This window comes from Haplochromis burtoni, unplaced genomic scaffold (genome assembly GCF_018398535.1).
Source record: "Haplochromis burtoni strain Fernald_Lab_line unplaced genomic scaffold, NCSU_Asbu1 Contig_3, whole genome shotgun sequence".
Classification (NCBI taxonomy): Eukaryota; Metazoa; Chordata; class Actinopteri; order Cichliformes; family Cichlidae; genus Haplochromis; species Haplochromis burtoni.
Window position 1 is genome coordinate 953,032 of NW_024582364.1, and position 18,124 is coordinate 971,155.

At 37.8% G+C, this 18,124-nt stretch overlaps 1 protein-coding gene across 4 annotated transcripts in view; it reads left to right on the forward strand.

The window, feature by feature from the left end:
- The first annotated feature begins 8,836 nt into the window (after positions 1–8,836).
- The window catches only part of tnn (tenascin N), a 43,350-nt gene continuing 34,062 nt past the window's right edge, over positions 8,837–18,124 (forward strand). For all 4 annotated transcript variants that reach the window (XM_042218985.1, XM_042218987.1, XM_042218992.1 and 1 more), the window contains exon 1: positions 8,837–8,988. The gene's annotated coding sequence lies outside the window, so the exon portion shown is untranslated. The remainder of the gene's footprint in view (positions 8,989–18,124) is intronic.

Below are 18,124 nucleotides of genomic sequence, written 5' to 3' on the forward strand. Positions count from 1 at the left end.
TATGAAATTGGTGACAATTTGTCACACATTCCATAAAGACATTAAGTCTGGTAATTTTCCCTGGTTGGATACATTTTATAGAGGAAGCCACAAAATAGTACTCCATGACTATTTATGTTGTAAAAAGAGAATTAACCTCCAGTTTTTACAAGAAGTGATGTAAGTTTTCCTGCTCCAGCTTGTCCCACTTTTAATTCTCACCTTTTCTCTCTTCTCCTGAGGCCAGCTCACTGCTGTCGCGTCTTTAAGATCAGAAAGCATAAGGAGTGCTAAGTTATGTCAGCTGGGTGAATGGAGGTCAGGTCTCCCCACGGCGACACATGCACAGGAGGACCAGACCCTGATTACTGGTATCCACATCAGCCCAGGAAGCTCTGTAACAGCTGCTGACACCAACTCATCTGTTACGCTGCTGCTCGACTTCCCCTGTCTGATCCAATTAACTCGTTTTCAAATACGCTTCACTGACTCCCTCTATATGAATTAGGACTCATTAATTATCATTCTGATGGCAGCTTCATCTTATTTTATGAATCAAAGCTCATGTAAGTGCCAAGTAATTTTTACCGTAGTGTTTTTTTCTTTGTGTAAAATTTAGAGTGACAAATGTATTCATATTTTTGTTAATGGTTTTAGAAATGGTTTTGTGATGCAAAGCATATGTGTCACAAGACTTCTGACAGATCACAGGTCTGATGCCAGACCACAGCCGTAGCAACATGTTGTCAGATCATTTTCAGCACTTTGCAATACACTATCTAACAAAACAGAAGCCAAAATAAAAAAAGAAATATGTTGATTGCTCACCAGAAGTCGAATAGCTTCAGCCGCTAATCACGATGTAGACAAACAGTTACTCCACATATGTTGTATTTACCACTTTCTGTGGTTGGAAAAGAACTAAAGCTTTACTGTGGTGTGTGTTAAAGATCACTGGAGATAACAGTTTGAATGTGTGTTACGCTGGTGTATGAGTGTCCGCAAGTGTTCGTACCATATATCCCAAATGTGGAAGGAATTAAAGATGTCTAACCGCACAACATGGGCTCTTAAGGAAACACATTCAGCAAAACTTTCATATGGCTTTAATCTGTTTTCCCTGAAATGACTTCAGCTTTATCTACATGTATGGTAGTTTTCTCATCTAATCTGCTTTCCACCAAAGTCACACACCAAGACCTTTGACAACTGTAAACATGTAGAAAATGACTCTGAAGCTAGTGTTGGCTACAATTCCCCTGATACGATCTTGTCATTTCTATGTAAACAAGGAGCAAACGTTTTGCCTGTTTTTTGGCATTTTTCTTTTTTTAGTAGAAATGGAAAAATCTGCTTTTTAACCACAATGATGGAAAATTGTCAGCTCTGAGTTGGCTGTTTTTATCTACCATAATTACCCTCAGACAAGCCAGGCATTCAGTAGGTCTTTAAACACATTTCATGTGTTAGATATCTGAGGGTGCTATTTGGACCTATCTGTCAGTCCTCATTTCACAACAGGCCTTCATAGTGTAGCTCCCCCTCAGCTCAAATCAGTGCTCTCAATCAACAGCTTCCAGATCCATGAGGAGACACGCATTCAGCGTTTCTGTTAGCGTGTGCATGACTAAATGTGCCATATGATTCAAAGGGTAGAGTTAATGTGCTTTTTGTATATTTATATGGAGCAATGAGGGTTCAGGTCTTCATTACTAAAATGGTTGTTTAAGAACAGAATTACAAGCTGTCGTTATAAATGTCTGATGCTGATCAAACGTATTTACACTAATGTGGTTGCAAGCCTCAGACAATTTTAAGTTCTCAAGTTCTGATAAACTTCTAAAGGCTAAATGTTTTCATGATGGGTGCTAAACCTTCTCAGTAGATTCTAATGAAACCTTTTAAAGTTTAGTAATGTTGAGTAAACAGTTTGATGTTCTTGCTGAAAGTTAAAAGAAGGGATGACTAACAATGCTATTCTGAGCTAACCTGTTAGCTTAGCATAGCATAAAAAACAAGAAACTGAGTTTTTCTGTAGAGTTCTTGCAGTTTCCATTATTTAGTTTAATATCTATTTGATTGACTTAATTAGATAGAGCTTCAGAGGTGCTGGTATGTGCATTTTGATACCTTTAGGCAGACCCAAAAACACCCATCAGAGTTTATGCTAAGCTATTTCTGTGTCGCAGATCTTATACTTTTGTATATAAACTTGCATTTTCTTTTAGCTTCCTGGCAGGTATTCTATACATAGCCAACGTTTCTGTACTAACCTATGTATAGAATACCTGCCAGGAAGCTAAAAGAAAATGCAAGTTTATATACAAAAGTATAAGATCTGCGGCACAGAAATAGCTTAGTTCAGCTTGAGCATTATTCAAGCTAACTGAATGAAGAGTGAGGTGGACAGTCTTTGAAAGTTGTACCAGGTGAGCATTCTTATGTACTTTGTTAGCCCTTTTTGTGTCTACACTTAGCCAACGTTTCTGTACTAACCTAACTGTAGACACAAAAAGGGTTAACAAAGTACATAAAAATGCTCACCTGGTACACCTTTCAAAGACTGTCCACCTCACTCTTCATTCAGTTAGCTTGAATAATACAACAAAAACATACCTTTCTGAATCTATAGTAAGTATTGCTACATGCAATGTACCACAAGCAATACAAGTGGTCTGCAGTCATAATGTTGTATGATGACTATCCTTAATAGTCACCACCTTACTGGAAAGGAGACAATGAGCCAATTTTCAGCGAGCAGGAGGAAGATATATGGTCAGCAAATGCATCCATTTATATGTGTTAAATTGTCATTGTCACTGTATAATATTTTAATATTACAACATATTTATTGAATATAATATAAAATGAAGCAAACTTCATAAAGAGTTGAACTATACTTTTGGTCAACCAAAGATGTCACAGCCACCAATATTAGGAGAACAGTTGTTTTCTAATTTATTATATCAAATTTGTAACTGCAAACTCATTTTCTAGTAAGTGCGCAGATTTGCAAATATGGAATTAAAAAAAAAAAAATAAAAAAAAAAACACTAAAATTTTTATATAGCTTTGGATTAAATGGTGTCGTATGTATTAATAAATAATGTTGTCATAAGCTCAGTTAATGTCATCTTTGGCATGTTTTATGTATCAGGGTACTTGCAGGAGAGTATTGGAGCAGCTTAAAAATTATTTTGCAAGATTTTTCTTCCAAGAATTACATGATTATGCTGACAGCTGCTATTTATCTTGGCTGTAAGTGAAAACAGTGAAAAAAGGTAGCCATCAAACTGAATCCAAAATCTGTTTAAGGGAATATGGCAGGACGGACATCCTCAACACTTTGTGATTTCTAGACACAGAATATTACCTAAATCTGTCTTAACCTTAAGTGAAACCCTGATTCAAGGCTTGCGGGTAAGACACAGAAAAACACTAACATTTCATGCTCTAGCAGAACTAAATTAGTAACACTCTATAACCATCCATCAAAAAAGTCTTTGTGTTATGAGGATGTGCAGTTATAATGACGCTTTTTATTTTATCCTCTTATTGCACTCCTTCCAAAGCTTCCTGGCACAGAATGTTGCCTTTTTTTATGATTTTAATGCTGTTTTGGGAATTAAGAAATATTGCTACTAATATTTTTTTTTTTTATTATTGTTGTTTTAAGTGTTATACATTAGTCTTGTTATGATCCTTGCTCATCTGTGAAAGATGCATAACAACTAGCCACCAGAAATGCCAAAAGAATGCTTTTAGGTTACTTTAAAAAAGTAAAGCTGTTATGGAACAGCTGTGTGCAGGCAGGAAAAGGACCCAAAGTGCAGACTCCGGAGACAAACGTGAACTTAAACAGCTTTAATGTTGAACTCAAAAGGGTAACAAGGCTGGTGAATGGACAGGTGAACAAGGTCCCGACTGGCGTGTGGAAGGAGAGGAAGTCCATGGCAGCGTAGAGGCAGGTGGAGAGTGTGTGTCTTGCTGAAGCAGCGATGGGGAAGATTTAGTGAGTGAGAGAGCAAGCTCACCAGCCCTGATTTGCTCTCTCCAACTTAGTGTCCTTAGCAAACTGAGTAAGCTGAGGGTTATGCCTAATGATGGCATCTACTGTACTTAGCCCGACTGCCATAGTCTGTAAATCCTGTGACTGGGCAATGCGGTCGAGCGGACTCACCATCCGCATCATCTCGGCGTTGAACTCCAAGGAAAAAGAGTCTGCGGGGTCCATGTTCTGTTTGGGATTTTCTGTTATGTGAAGGCTGTGTGCAGGCAGGAAAAGGACCGAAAGTGCAGACTCCAGAGACAAATGTGAACTCAAAAGGGGTAACAAAACTGAGCATACAAAATACACTTACACAGACAGACCACACAGCAAGATAAGGGTAGATCACAACATAGACACAGAGAAACACAGGGCTTAAATACACAGAGGGAGCAATCAGGGAATGGGTAACAGGAGGGAAACACAGCTGGGGCAAATCAGGCCTAATGAAACAGGGGAAGCAAAACCAGATACATTAACATCAGACATGGACCTTCAAAATAAAACAGGAAACAACACAGACTGAACTAAAGACACAGACTCACACGCAGGCACTGCAACAGAGGAAACCGAGACGTAAACCATAAGACAGAACACAGACAAAGAAACCAAAGACTAGAAATGATAAATAATATAATAAACTCAAACCTCTGGGTCAACGACCCAGGCGTCCTAACAGAAGCATCATAAAAAAATGTTTGCGGTTAGACAATTCTCTTGTTTTTGCTACACCTTGTGACAGAAATGTTACCTGTCAGTTCAATCAAGCGTACTAACAGAGAATCTCACGCACTGTAATGTCAGCTGCAACAAAATATGTCTGTCTTCACATAATCTCATAAGGATTTCTCACCGTGTGCTTGAAACTCATATTTGCACTTGTTTTAAGAACATGAGGAAAAAATGCAAACCACAAGCCATGACTAATCCTGCTTACCAGACCCTAGCCTAATTGAAAAATAACTGCGATGTTAAAGCCAAGATTTTCCACTGTCATGAACAAAACACAAAGTAAGGTTATTGCTGTTGTTGTTTTCAGGCATTGTTTTTGAATTGTCTCCATTATTAAGCTGAGGTTGAAGATGAGGAGTTTCCATGTCCAATTACGCAGACTAGACTAGTACTTTTATATTTCTTACCTTCAGAAAGCTTTCATTTACATCCTTTCATATTACATGTCAACGTACACACACAGGGCGAATGAGAATTGACATACATCCTGATGCATTTTTATCCCATGCTGGCTAACTCATTTGAGGACCAGAGGTGTGTGGGTTCTTCTAAAGACAGTTCAGAGTTTTTCTTTTTTCCCAAAGAAATAATACAGAACAGGAGCAAAGACATGCATCGCATTAAAGAAACCATAAAATGAAATTAATCCTGCTGGGAAAAGTTCTTTTACATCTGCTGTTAGTGTGGCGTATATTTCCCAGCATGGGAAAAATTCACAGTGTACAAAAATGCAAAATTTAAACGGTCAGACCGTCAATTTTTATAGTGACATGCATGAAATAGTTTCTCTTTGTCCTATGAAGCTATGCAAATCTCATCACCTCCCGCACAGCATGCCCCCACAACAAAGCGTATGGATAGACTTTAAAGTTCCATTTGCAGACTTTTTTGTAACATTTATGCATACAAAAGATGGAGGTCTTTCTTGTTTTGATATTAAATAGATTTGTGAATTAAAAATGAGAAGAAGTTGATTGTTATGTTTTAGTATTAAAGTCCGTTCAGATACTTTTGTCTGACTCTTTCTTTACAAAATCCTTGAAAGCAACTGCTAACAAACAGAAAATGACTCAGAAGAAGTTGCAATTTTTGTAATAAGTACAGAGGAAAGCAACGAAAACTGTTTCCATCGTTAGGAAGCAGTTATGCCATTTATGATGCACTGAATTTACCAAAATCAGTCACTTGTTAAGGGGTTTGTCAGCAGAAACACAACATTAATGCTTCATGACATTTACAGCTAAATTTTTGGCAAGTGAATCTTTGCATGCATGCGCCTGATTGTGACATTTGTTGTGTTCCTACAAACACAATTTAAGAGAAGGAACATTTCATGCAGTGCTAAGTGACCAAAGGTAAAAAGACCTGATAATAATGGTGTTACAGTATTGCCTACTGTAATACATGGTTCAGTGTGTAACCTCTAGTTGATTTCTCTGACTCGTCACAGTTTTCACAATAAATACTACGTTACCATGTATGTTGCTTATTGTAACATATTTAAATTTAACATTACATTTTGTTATACTTTATTCTGCTCCATAAAATGTCCAACAGTTTGATAACAACAATGGTTATTTTAAAATAAACCCATTGTCTCTATATGAGGTCATACTTTTGGTTCAAAGATAATGCATCGTTTTTATACTTATCGAGTCCAAACAATCTCAAATAGCTAAGAGAACTTTAAATAAATACATCCCAAACAAGATCTCCGGTCTCAGGAGGTTAAAATTAGAATGGCATTAGGGAAAATGTGTTTTTCTTCCATGCTAATGAGAAGCTAGATACCACTCGCATATCAATTTGATACTACAGCCACAAGCTATAGGGCTTAGTACAACAAATACTGCAGATGCAGGAGAAACACTATAAATCTAGCGGAGGAAATACCAAATAAATGGATTATCTCCCAAAAAGAAAACAAATATGTATATGTTCTCTCTGGGATGTCTATGGCCATACGAGACACAAGAGGCAGTTTTTAAAAGAAGTATTTTTTGTCATTGGGGATATCAGATCAGACTCTTTTTTTCCTCCATACAAATCGTATTCTCATGATTTTACTCTGCACTCTGACGAAATTAATTAAAAAAAACCTCTGATTCATATCTACATATGCCTTTTTCTAATAACAAGGACCGAAGAGCTTTGTACGAGTTGAAAGGAATCTTTCAGCTTGATAAAAAGAAAGTCAAGACAACTTAATTAATCACTGTTGGCTTTACTCTGGAGGCATAGTGTAATTGAAAGTGTCCTAGATTCACAGTTGTCTGCTAATGCAAGTTTGAAAGAGGGCTAGAAAGCCCTGTTATAGAACCAAATCTAAGGCTCAGCAACACATACTGATGTTCCAAGGTTACGTCTTAACTTCTGGAAGAAAGGTAAATTCTCTGTAATGACTACGCCATTATTGAGCATATGGTGAGCCATTCATCTCTGTCCATCATCCAGGGAGGAGTTTGCCACTAACGGCACCAGAGATACCGCTGCTGAAGGACAGATGTTATCTTTCAGTAGCTATGCTGTCTTTAAGTGACAATAATACTATCATTGGTCTTTTTAGTTATTTGGAAAATATTGCTATTTATATATATGCTATTTAAAAAAACAAAACAAAACAAAAAATCTGACCCATTCATCAACAGCAAACCCACAGTGAATTTTTATAGAGTTAAATACTTATATACTTATGACCTTATATATTTATATGGGAGACTGAATTTACATCATTATTTAAAGGAGACTATTTGTTAACATTTTACATTCTTGATGACATACATGGTGCAACAAGTGCTGCTTAAATAGACAAACCTGCTCAGATTGAGCACCTAATTGTGCAGTTGTACCATTTTAACATATCTATAGATCTGTATAGATCTGTGGATCTTCAGGGAGGAGGTGGATGATGAAACCGAACGAGGTAGTGAATATTTGGTGTGGGATATTCAGTCTGATCCAAATCGAATTCTGGGGTCCCTGTGTGTGAATATGTAAAATAAAAAGTAGAAAGCAAAGGTGAAAACATGTGATCACAGGTCTCTGTGCCCCAAAGACATATGACCCCTTACTTATGTCAGCTTAAAGCTGTCATCCGTGACACACGGGGTCTTCAGTAACGGTTGCAGTGTTAACGGGTGATGTGTTTTCTGCCCTCGCTTGTATGGATGCACTTAGCTTTTGCATTTTATTTTGTGCTAACAAGAAACATCTTGAAACGCAGTACTTTTTCATTGCATGTTTTAAAGTGATGACAGTCTGAGGAGGCAGGTTTTTGAAGCTTGTGGTTTTTTCTGTCAGCTTGAAAGAGTTAGCGTTGCTATGTGTCTTCACAGTATGCTTAGCGGTGGCCCGTTTCACAGAGATAAATTGAAAAGGAAAATAACGTGAGAAATATTTCAGAGACAAGAATATGTAAGTTTTAAATCACATCAAGACTTTGGGGTTTCTAATTGCCAGTCATCCAACCAACAGCAAAGTGATTATTATCACTCAAGAACTCATCCCCAAGACAATATCTTTTCCAGGAAATATCCCTGTCTTTCCTTTTCTTTTCATTTAATGTTACACAATCTGTATGCCACTGCTATATCCATGCCATTTTAAATACCCCCCCCCCCCCCCCCCTTTAGTTCTTCTTGTATATTCTTGTGCACAATTTTGACACTTAAGTTGTTTTCTTCTTCTAACCTAAACCTACTCAGAGTTTTTCTTGGCTTCAGTTTTGCCCCTTTTAACCCAACCTCTACTCAGTTACTGTGTCTTAAATGCTACTATCTCTGCTATAGAGATTAAATTTAACTCCCGCTGCTGGCTCTCTGCTAGCGTAACTAAACTCACACAGGGAGGAAAAAATAAAGGAACGAGAGTGTTGAGATGAATGAGAACTACGAGTGATAAGAGCCACGAGGTAAACAGAAGTAAATGCAACTCATTATCTCCTTCTCTTGTCCCCCATTTTTGTTTTAATCACTTGAGCGGATGGGGGAGAGCAGACACTCCCCAACTAACTGCCCATTGGCCTACAGGCATTTAGAGGAGATTTTAACAGTTGTAGAGGGAGGGAGGGAGGGAGAGAGCGCTGGCAGTGCAGAGATCCTTGACTCGTTGGCCCTGGCCTGTCAGCAGGTGGTAGAGAGAGAGTTGCTGAGTGACACTCGGTCCGTCAGAGAAAAGTCAGAAAGAAGAAAGGTAGAAAGGAGAGAAAGTTAACAAAGCTCCCCCCAAGGGTAAGACATATTCATATTCTTTTCATTTTTAAGTGCCATTTCTAACTTAGAAACGTTAACTATATGCTCCTTTTCTTTTTTGGAGGATTCAAATATTGCTTCACTTTTGCTTAGGATATTTTTATTTGTGCATTTCTTTTTGTCTGTTCTACCTTCCTTTAGCCTTTCCCTTATTTTTTAGAACCCTGTTTACCTCTTTTTTACTCAGAAGGTTTGAGGGGCAATAATGAGACACAACGTCAGATTTTCTGCTGTTAGTTACATGACAGCAAATGAGCTAAAGTGAGACCCAGAATTTATCAAGTGTCCCAGGACTGAAGCTGTTCTTGCGTTAGTCTGGGCTTGCTTTGCAGGACTTGGTTTAAGAGAAGGTTTTGTAAAACTTGGTAAGCGATACAGACTGATTTATGATGATATTTGACACGATCAACAACTTCCTGTGAGCATTTCATGCTTAATTTGCATAATCAAAGCATACTTAGTGTATTTCATTGAAATATGAAGAACATGCGTTCAGGTAAACATTTATGAATGAAAAAAAATAGATAGATCGTCTTAACGTAGTATAAATGTGATCAGTGTGATTATTTTCCCATCAGAGTAACTGTGACAGCCTCAGTTTTTCTAACGGTGTATTAAAAATATTAATTTCATATCATGAATATGATTGTTGTCATGACAATCCCGTGCTGTTTGACAATAAAGCTGCCATTATAGATTTTCCTCTATGATAATAACAAAAATTATTAGTATTCAATTATGTGCTGAGGTGAGAAATGTTCTCGCAGGACTGTTGATCCAGTAGATTTACCTTTAATGCTACTGTACTGGCACCGCGAATTCACAGAAGCCCTCGCAAAATGAGCTACAGATGTGGGCCTTGAGCCATGCAAAATGATAGAGAGAGAGAGAGACCCACAACCCTGAGTGGGTGGCTTATAAAATGTGTTCACATTGCATAATGTTACTGCTTTCATGGAAACATCAGTCATTTTATTTACTCAAACCGCCTGAAAATGACCTTACTGCAAAGCTACTGAAAACACTTTTATTATTAGAAAAGCTAATCTATGTCAGGTATTTAGCTGCTTCATTATTGCCTTTTCACTGGGTTCTTCTGTCAGCCCACTGAGGGGAATTAAGTCTCTGCGGTTTTTGATGAAGCGAGGTCCTTATCGAGGTCTCCTTGTGGTCTATGTATCAGTAGGAGACAGACAGAATCGTGAAGATATGAGCTCTGCTCTCAGACGATAATTGCTTTCAGCTTTGTTTTATTCATTTTCGTTTCCATGTTCTGTCTGCGAGTTGCCATGTGTGAAAGGAAGAGAGGAAGGGAGAGGAACGTCTAGAAGTTTGCAACCACACATGAGGCACGACCTTACCTCTTCTCATCCTCCGGCTTGTCGGTTTGTTCCATAGAGATTAGTCAAAAGTTGAAATCCGGTGAAACAGTCAGCCTTTTGTCTGATATTTAATGGCTCTCTAGAGAGGATAGGGCAAATGTGCAAAGACTGACCGGGTCTTATTCTACTTCACGTTTCTCTCTCGGAGTCTGTATTCCCGATACAAGCTTTCCTCTGCAGCTGTTTGTTTTTCTTTTTATGTGCAGTTGCCTTTTCTCCTCTTTCTCTGTATTCTTGTGGCCGATTGTTTAACACGGTGAGGTTTCAAAGGCTTTGACAGAGAAACACACAAATGCACAATCATCCCTCACAGCTTGTCAAGCAGCCTTTAGTGAAAGGTGTCTGCCAGTCCAGACAGTCTTGTCTCAGGTCGAATACATTTCTCTTGTTACCGTTGGAGGGCTCCTCCACTGCTTCTGGAGGCCATAAATACCAAGTTTCATAAACAGGACACAGATGGGCAGAGTGAACAAATATTATATCAGCAAACACTACTAACACAGCGTTGCTTTCAAAGGAAAGTCATTGTCAGGAAGAACTGTGTTTACGAACACTCTGAATTAGGTTTGTGTTGGCTTGAAAGCCATAATGAAATGCCGAATGACCCATGTGGAAAGCCCATCGGTTTCCCTGCTTTATCCTGCAGTCTAGAGTCATTACTGGCAGTCAGCTGAATTATGTTTCCAAATCAACTGGACGCCAAAGCCAGAAAGCTCACTTTTACAATAATCGAAAATATATCATGGTTTATGTCATGGCAGATATTGAATTCTACACCTTTATTTAGATCCCATCTGTTTCATTCATTGATATTTAATCTTGCCTGTCAATTTACTTTTAATCACCCCCTCTTCCACTTGTCCATTAGTGGAGTGAATGATTGGTACCTAATAAATCATAGTGGCGTATTTGTTCTATACTGTCCTTCACATTTATACATTCATATGCCAATTATCCATCATCCATCTTCTATTTCTCTCACAGACTGTAAATTAAGATGGGATTAGTCACTCTGATGTCAACCAGCAGTACTGAAACATCTACATTAGTGTTTTGGCTTCCTCATTGTTGCCTTTTGGAGCCAAAAGTAACCATATTTGGATGACAGGGAGTTGTTATGTGATTTTAATAAGGTAGGTGAGTTAATAAAATACTTGAATTTCAAACAGCAAAACTGGAGCCCACAGTCTGCACTACAAAACGTACAAAAAAATTTCCTATGCTACAAAATGGACAGCAGTTCAGTAAGTTGAATTAGGAAGGTGAGGCCTCGCGGACAGTACCTTTCAATCAAAACACATCACAAGCTTTATGGAAAGTCCAACAGGATGAGTTGTAAAGAAAAAAAAGGTAAAATTAGCTATAGATAACATTTTGTAACAGGCTTTAAACCTGCCTGTGTTTCAGAGCTGACAGTGCATCAATGTGCACGCTTACAAAGAGGGTCTGGAAAATGAAAAATATGAAAACACTGAACAAACTAATGTTTTCACTTATAATTACAGTACCATCTGGAAATTCCAGTCTTTTGTAGCATTTAAAATAGACTAGCTCCTGATATTTTATGTTTTTTGTGGTCCAACTGTTCAGATTTGCTCAAACCAGCATGAAAGTTGAATCAAAATAGCAATATTTTCATTTATGACACTGAGAATTTGATGTTAAACGGACTATACATGTTTTATGGTGCAATACTGTGAAACCCTAGATTACTAATTATATAACTTTCAAAACTTGACACAATTACTCTTCGCAATGTGATTTGTTTTATTAGTGTGTGCTCAAATACGAGACTTACACAGAACTGCTTTAACTTTTTAAATACATAATTCAACTAGCCAGTACTCAGACCTTTTTTGAAGCAGCTATCTCAAATTACAGATCGAGATTTAACATTACGATCAGAAAGACCTGTGACAATTTCAGGCTTCTATCTTTAATGCTTTTTGAGTGATTCATGTTCAAACATGACCTCAGATGTCAATGAAAAGAAAAGAAAAGAAAAGAAAAGAAAAAGAAAGAAGGTGGGTAGATGAGACTTAGGACAAAAATAAATACAAATACTACAAAAACAGTGTAACATATGAAACTAAAATTTCACAGCAAGCAATATACTGCATGTGTCCAAACTTTGAGCAGTAACATTTTTTGTCGAAAATGGTCAAGCGGAAGGACCACAATGATTTGAGAATGAAAGACAGTGTTGGAACCAACACTTTTCAAAGAACTGCAGTTTTGTCACACTGTAGCACTGGCTCCGGTTTGTTTTTTTTAGCCCAACTGGTGTCCATCCATCCATCCATCCATCCATCCATCCATCCATCCATCCATTCAAATGTAACTGCCCCACTTCCCTCTTTATCCCATTTCCTTTCTCCATTAATTCCTCCATCTGTCTGTCTTTCCAACATGAGGACAGTCTCAGCAGTCAGACACGACCCTGTGCTATGCTTGGAAAGTCACACTGCAATCTCCTCCAAGAGAAATAAGAAAAGGCCTTGAAAAAGGCAAGCATCAAATAAAACCTTGACAGGGAGCTATAAACATGCTTGTTAAGCATCTCTGTGAGCCCGTGCTCAGTGCTATTACACACCATACTATACCATCTGTAATGTGGCTAACTGCTAGAGTGTCAGTGATTCCAACACACAACTCTCCATCACTTCTTCTCTTACCTATTCACTCTCCCTCACCCACTGATCCATCTGATTCTCGATCCTGTTTTCCGCTCTCCATACCCCTCACTTTATTTCCATTTTCCTGTCTTAAGGCCTTAATCTCAGTTTTACAATCCTAAGATTTGGCCATTGACAAAAGACCTTCTAAGGTCTAGTTTTTCACCACAGCATAGGGTAAAAGACACAGCATGTCTGTGATGTCATAGCTTGGATTGTTTGCACAGGCACCGGTCTCTGACCTCAAGCCTTTGACCAACAGTAGTTAAATACACAGCTAAAATAACCAAGCTGGATATACTGAGTTTGAACTGGTCATGATAATTACACGTGCATTTGCCTCCCTAAAAAAAGCACTGGGAATTCTGAATCACAAACCTACTTGAGTTGTGTGCATTCATTTGAACTAGAACTCATATTCCAGCACTTAACTCAAAATAAAATGTGTTGACTCGATGAAGAGAAGCTTTCCACTTTAGAGTTTGAAAATATGTCACGTATAACAGCATGTAACTCAACTGTAACTCAAAATGTCAGATATTGTCATATTCTCAGTTTCCTAGGATCCCTGCTTAGATTATATGTTAATCTGATAATGGTGTCATCATGGTATTGGCAGGTTTTTAGTTCTGCTTGTTGACAACTTAATATTCTGGCCAATGCTCTCTCTCAATGTCTAATGGGATTTTAAGTATTAGTTTCTCTGTCTGCACATTATTTTTTAACTTTTCCAGCTGTTTTAGTCTTTGATGCTCAAAGAGAAAATGTTTTGATAGATTTCCAAGTCATACATTGTTTCCACTTCAAAATTTCACATTTTGAGCAAACACAGGAATAAATCTCAAAATAAGAGAGCTGTTTTTGCCCAGTTCTTAGAGTTTATAATTTATAGTAAAGTTGAGCTAAAATACTGAAATAAAACTGAATAATAGTTATTTTTGTATATCGTGACATGCCGGAAAAGCCTGAGAAATATTTGCTGGTTTTATTTGTGCAGTAGTATATTTGGTCCTGTATTGGACCCAGTGGAGCCACTCAGTTTACATGAATAGTATAGGCCTGTGAGACTGAAGCCATGTATACACTCTGAAAGCTGCTGTTTCAGCTCCTCCCCCTTTAAGCAAACCTGATTGGCTGCCCCTCATAAGCAGAGGGTGGGGTTGCTGTGCTCACAACCAGAGCTGTATGTCTGACCATAGTAAGGAAATTTTGGTTCATATGGATTATTTGCACATACGCTGACCTCAGTAATTAAAACTTTATCCATGTTGACCATTTGCATTCAATATTGTAGTGTATGACAGGAAATGTATCCACTTTAAGCATCTATGCAATTGTCTGATGCTACAGAGTTTCCATTTATCAAGCATGACACCGTTTCTCCTTCTTTCTTCTTCACTTGATTAGAGGTTTTGTGTTTCCATAGACCACATGAGCTCAGCACAGTTAGCTCATGTGTTCCTTCAAGCCACCTTTTAAACTTTTGTACCATAAGGTTTAATTCAAACCAAAGTCCGGCAAAAGGGCTATTGAAGCTTAAGCAGGATTTCTATTTTGAAAGCATGTAATTTAGCTTCCCGGGGAAGCCGCTGCAAGGTTTTAAGTTCACATGACATCACTGTCATTAGACACAATGACATCATCACCGAGGACAAGCTTCTGCATTCGCTGAAGCTTTGAAATGCCTGACTGAGCACAATTTATGGTTTACGATCTCTGCCAAAGTGATGACTATTCACTTTCTACTGCCACACTGTGGAATGAGAGCTCCATTACGACACACACAGGGTGACACAATGGTTCAGGTTTCTTGTGATTAAATATACAGTAGTCTGCCCCAGTGAATCTAATGTAACTTATGTATTTCTGTCCTCAGCTCTGTATAAGACACTGTTGAAGGTACAAATCTGTGCCTTTGTCAGCCACGAGACACAGGTTCAGTCAGGCGCAACAACAGACGCCTACAGTTTCAGGGGTTTGTTACACACAGTTATTGCCAAAGATACAGACTGTACAAAATGTATAGTCCAGCACTAAAAAACAGATGGGATATTTCATCTCCATATGCTTTTGCTCATGCCAATGTGAGAGTCCTCGAAGTAAATTTGATGTACCTCACACTGAGCTGTGAGGTGTTTAACGTTATTGTCTTTGATTTCAAACACAGACTAGCAGGCAACTGTCTGGAGGGCCCAAGACTCCTAGGCCCCCCAGTATGAGATATAATTTCTGTTTGACTAACCACACACGCACGAATTCTGCTTTAAAAACTGGTTTTAAGAGATTTGGTGTTTAAGTTGGATTTTTCTCTTATGTTCTAAAATAATGTTCTGTTCAAAAAAGTACATCCTCTTTCAATTACAAGGTTTTACATGTCAGTTCATTATAAAATGAAGCCAAAATACAGAAGCAGCATATGAAAAATTAAGTCCACACTTTCTGCTTAACAATATGAACTCAGAACACAATCCGTCCACCTATAAGCTGTTGAATCATGGGGTATGCTTAATTTTTCACTTATAGCTCATGCATTTTGGCTTAAATAAATAACTACAACAAAAACAACAACACAGCTTGATTTTAAAACCTACTCAGAATGAGCTTTTTTTTTATGTGCTGATATGTAAAACTACAATTCCCTTTTCTGTGACTGTATGAACAAGACAAAGCTGATACCATTGGAGTTTAGTTTTTTTTATAATAATGGATTGGATTTATATAGCGCTTTTCAAGGCACCCAAAGCACTTTACGATACCACTATTGATTCACTCTCACACACTGGTAGAGGCAAGCTACATTTGTAGCTTGACCTGGGGCAGACTGACAGAAGCAAGGCTGCCATATCGCACCATTGGCCCCTCTGGCCAACACCAGTAGGCAAGTAGGGTAAAGTGTCTTGCCCAAGGACACAACGACCAGGACAGAGAGCCCAGGGATCGAACCGGCGACCTTCCGGGTACAGATGTGATTCCCAACCCCCTGAGCCACGGTCGCCCGTATGCTTGAAGATATGTAAGATGCAGCACTGTTGTTAAAGGAAAGATGATTATGAGGTAGTATGTTTTTCCAAGCTTAGCTAATAAGTTCTACCACATTTTGTACTCTTTTCATAAGAAGACTTTTTTGTACACGTATAATTCAGAAGGGAGTACCCCCACACACATGAAGAAAAACTGTCTGCCATGTTTCCATGGGCTTCCTCACACTCCTGGGATCTTCAGACCATAGAACACACACGTCGAGTCCATATCCAGTCATTGTTAGACTATGTGCAACCTCTGCTAACAGAGTCCATGTCAGTTCTTTAAGACACTTCATGACATTTTCCAAATCTTGCCGGGCCAAAGCCAACAAATTCTAATGGTAAAAGGATATATTCAGAGGGAGTTTTGAAACTGAAGATCTAGTAACAATTTTACAGCTGGTCGTTATCCAGTGATTGTGTATAGGGAAAATGGTTATGGGGTAACTGTGTGTCACAAGATGAACGAAGTAGGTGGAGTAACAAAGTGTGACAGCTTAACCAAACCTGCCAGCAACAAACTCTCAGACTGAAAGTGAACAAGTTCCCAAATGTTGATTTTATTTTTGCATGTCAGAGATGTTTTATATGTTGAAACATAAAAAATAAGTGACCTCAGTTGCACAAATACACTGTTAAAAAAAACAAATCCTAAAAAAACGGTAATATTCCGGCAGCTGGGTGCCAAAATACTACCGTAAAATAACAGAAAATAACTTTCTCATGAAAATACAGTTATTTTCAGTAATGAAAATACAGTTTGTTGTGCTAATTTTACATGGGATTCTGCCTTTTCCAAGTGCTGGTCAATGAATGTGGCAATATGAATCATAATACGTAAAAGTACAGAAATATACAGTTAACAGTTGGTTTAAATTATAATGGATTGCATGCCCTGGGACAGACTGACAGAGGCAAGGCTGCCATATCGCACCATCGGCCCCTCTGGCCATCACCAGTAGGTGAAGAGTCTTGACCACGGACACAATACCGAGAGTGTCGAAGCTGGGGCTCGAACCAGCAACCTTCTGATCACAAGGCGAACTGCCAACTCTTGAGCCACGATGGCCCTAAATGGCAATGATAATAATACTTATGTGATGTAACACAAACTTATAGGAATCATGTTATATACTTTTCCATAGCATTACATTTGAATTCAACAGTTCAATCTTTCAAATAACGGACAGATATTTGTGAAATCATGATTTATTTGTGATAGTATTTTCATTCAATCTAAATATGCATATGTTCATTTAATAATCATGACAATTATGTTTTATTACATTACAGTGATTTAACATTAATTTACATTTGAAATGTCTATCACAGTCTATTTACGTAACTTTAGAAGAACAGAACAAAACTGTAAAATGCACAGTAAAATACTTTTATATTAGGATTTTTTCCTACTGTACAGCCATACCCGCGACCTTGTGGTTGTTAGTTCACATTCATTGGCCGATGCTTAGCGTCATGTTATTATGTGTCCCAACATCCAATGGCATGTCACATTGTTTTCATGGCCACACCCTCACCCCAGGTGCAGAGGCCTAGTTCTGTTCAGGAATGTGGTGAATACTTTGAGATTTATATTAATTGCAATCCCTACCTCTACATTTATTATTTAAAATATATAATTAGCACAGCGTGGCCGTGCAATGTTTTATATGTTTTTTTTTTGTTTTTATTCCTATTAATTATATTTTCACTTGTTACCTCTGAATTATTGAATCAGACCTAGATGACATGAAATTTTCAGCAAAATTATAATTCAACTACTCCTTTAATTATTGATTATTCTCATTAATTTTCGATCATTTTATATATTTTTCCATAGTATTACATTTGAATTTAACAGATCATTCTCTCACATAACAGACAAATATTTGTGAAATTATGATACATTTCTGAATGTATTTTTACAATCTAAATATGCATATGTACTAAAAAATATATTTAAAAAACAAGTAAATTGTGTTTTACTATATTTACAGTGATGTTATGTTATTTTACCTTTGACATGTAAAATCAC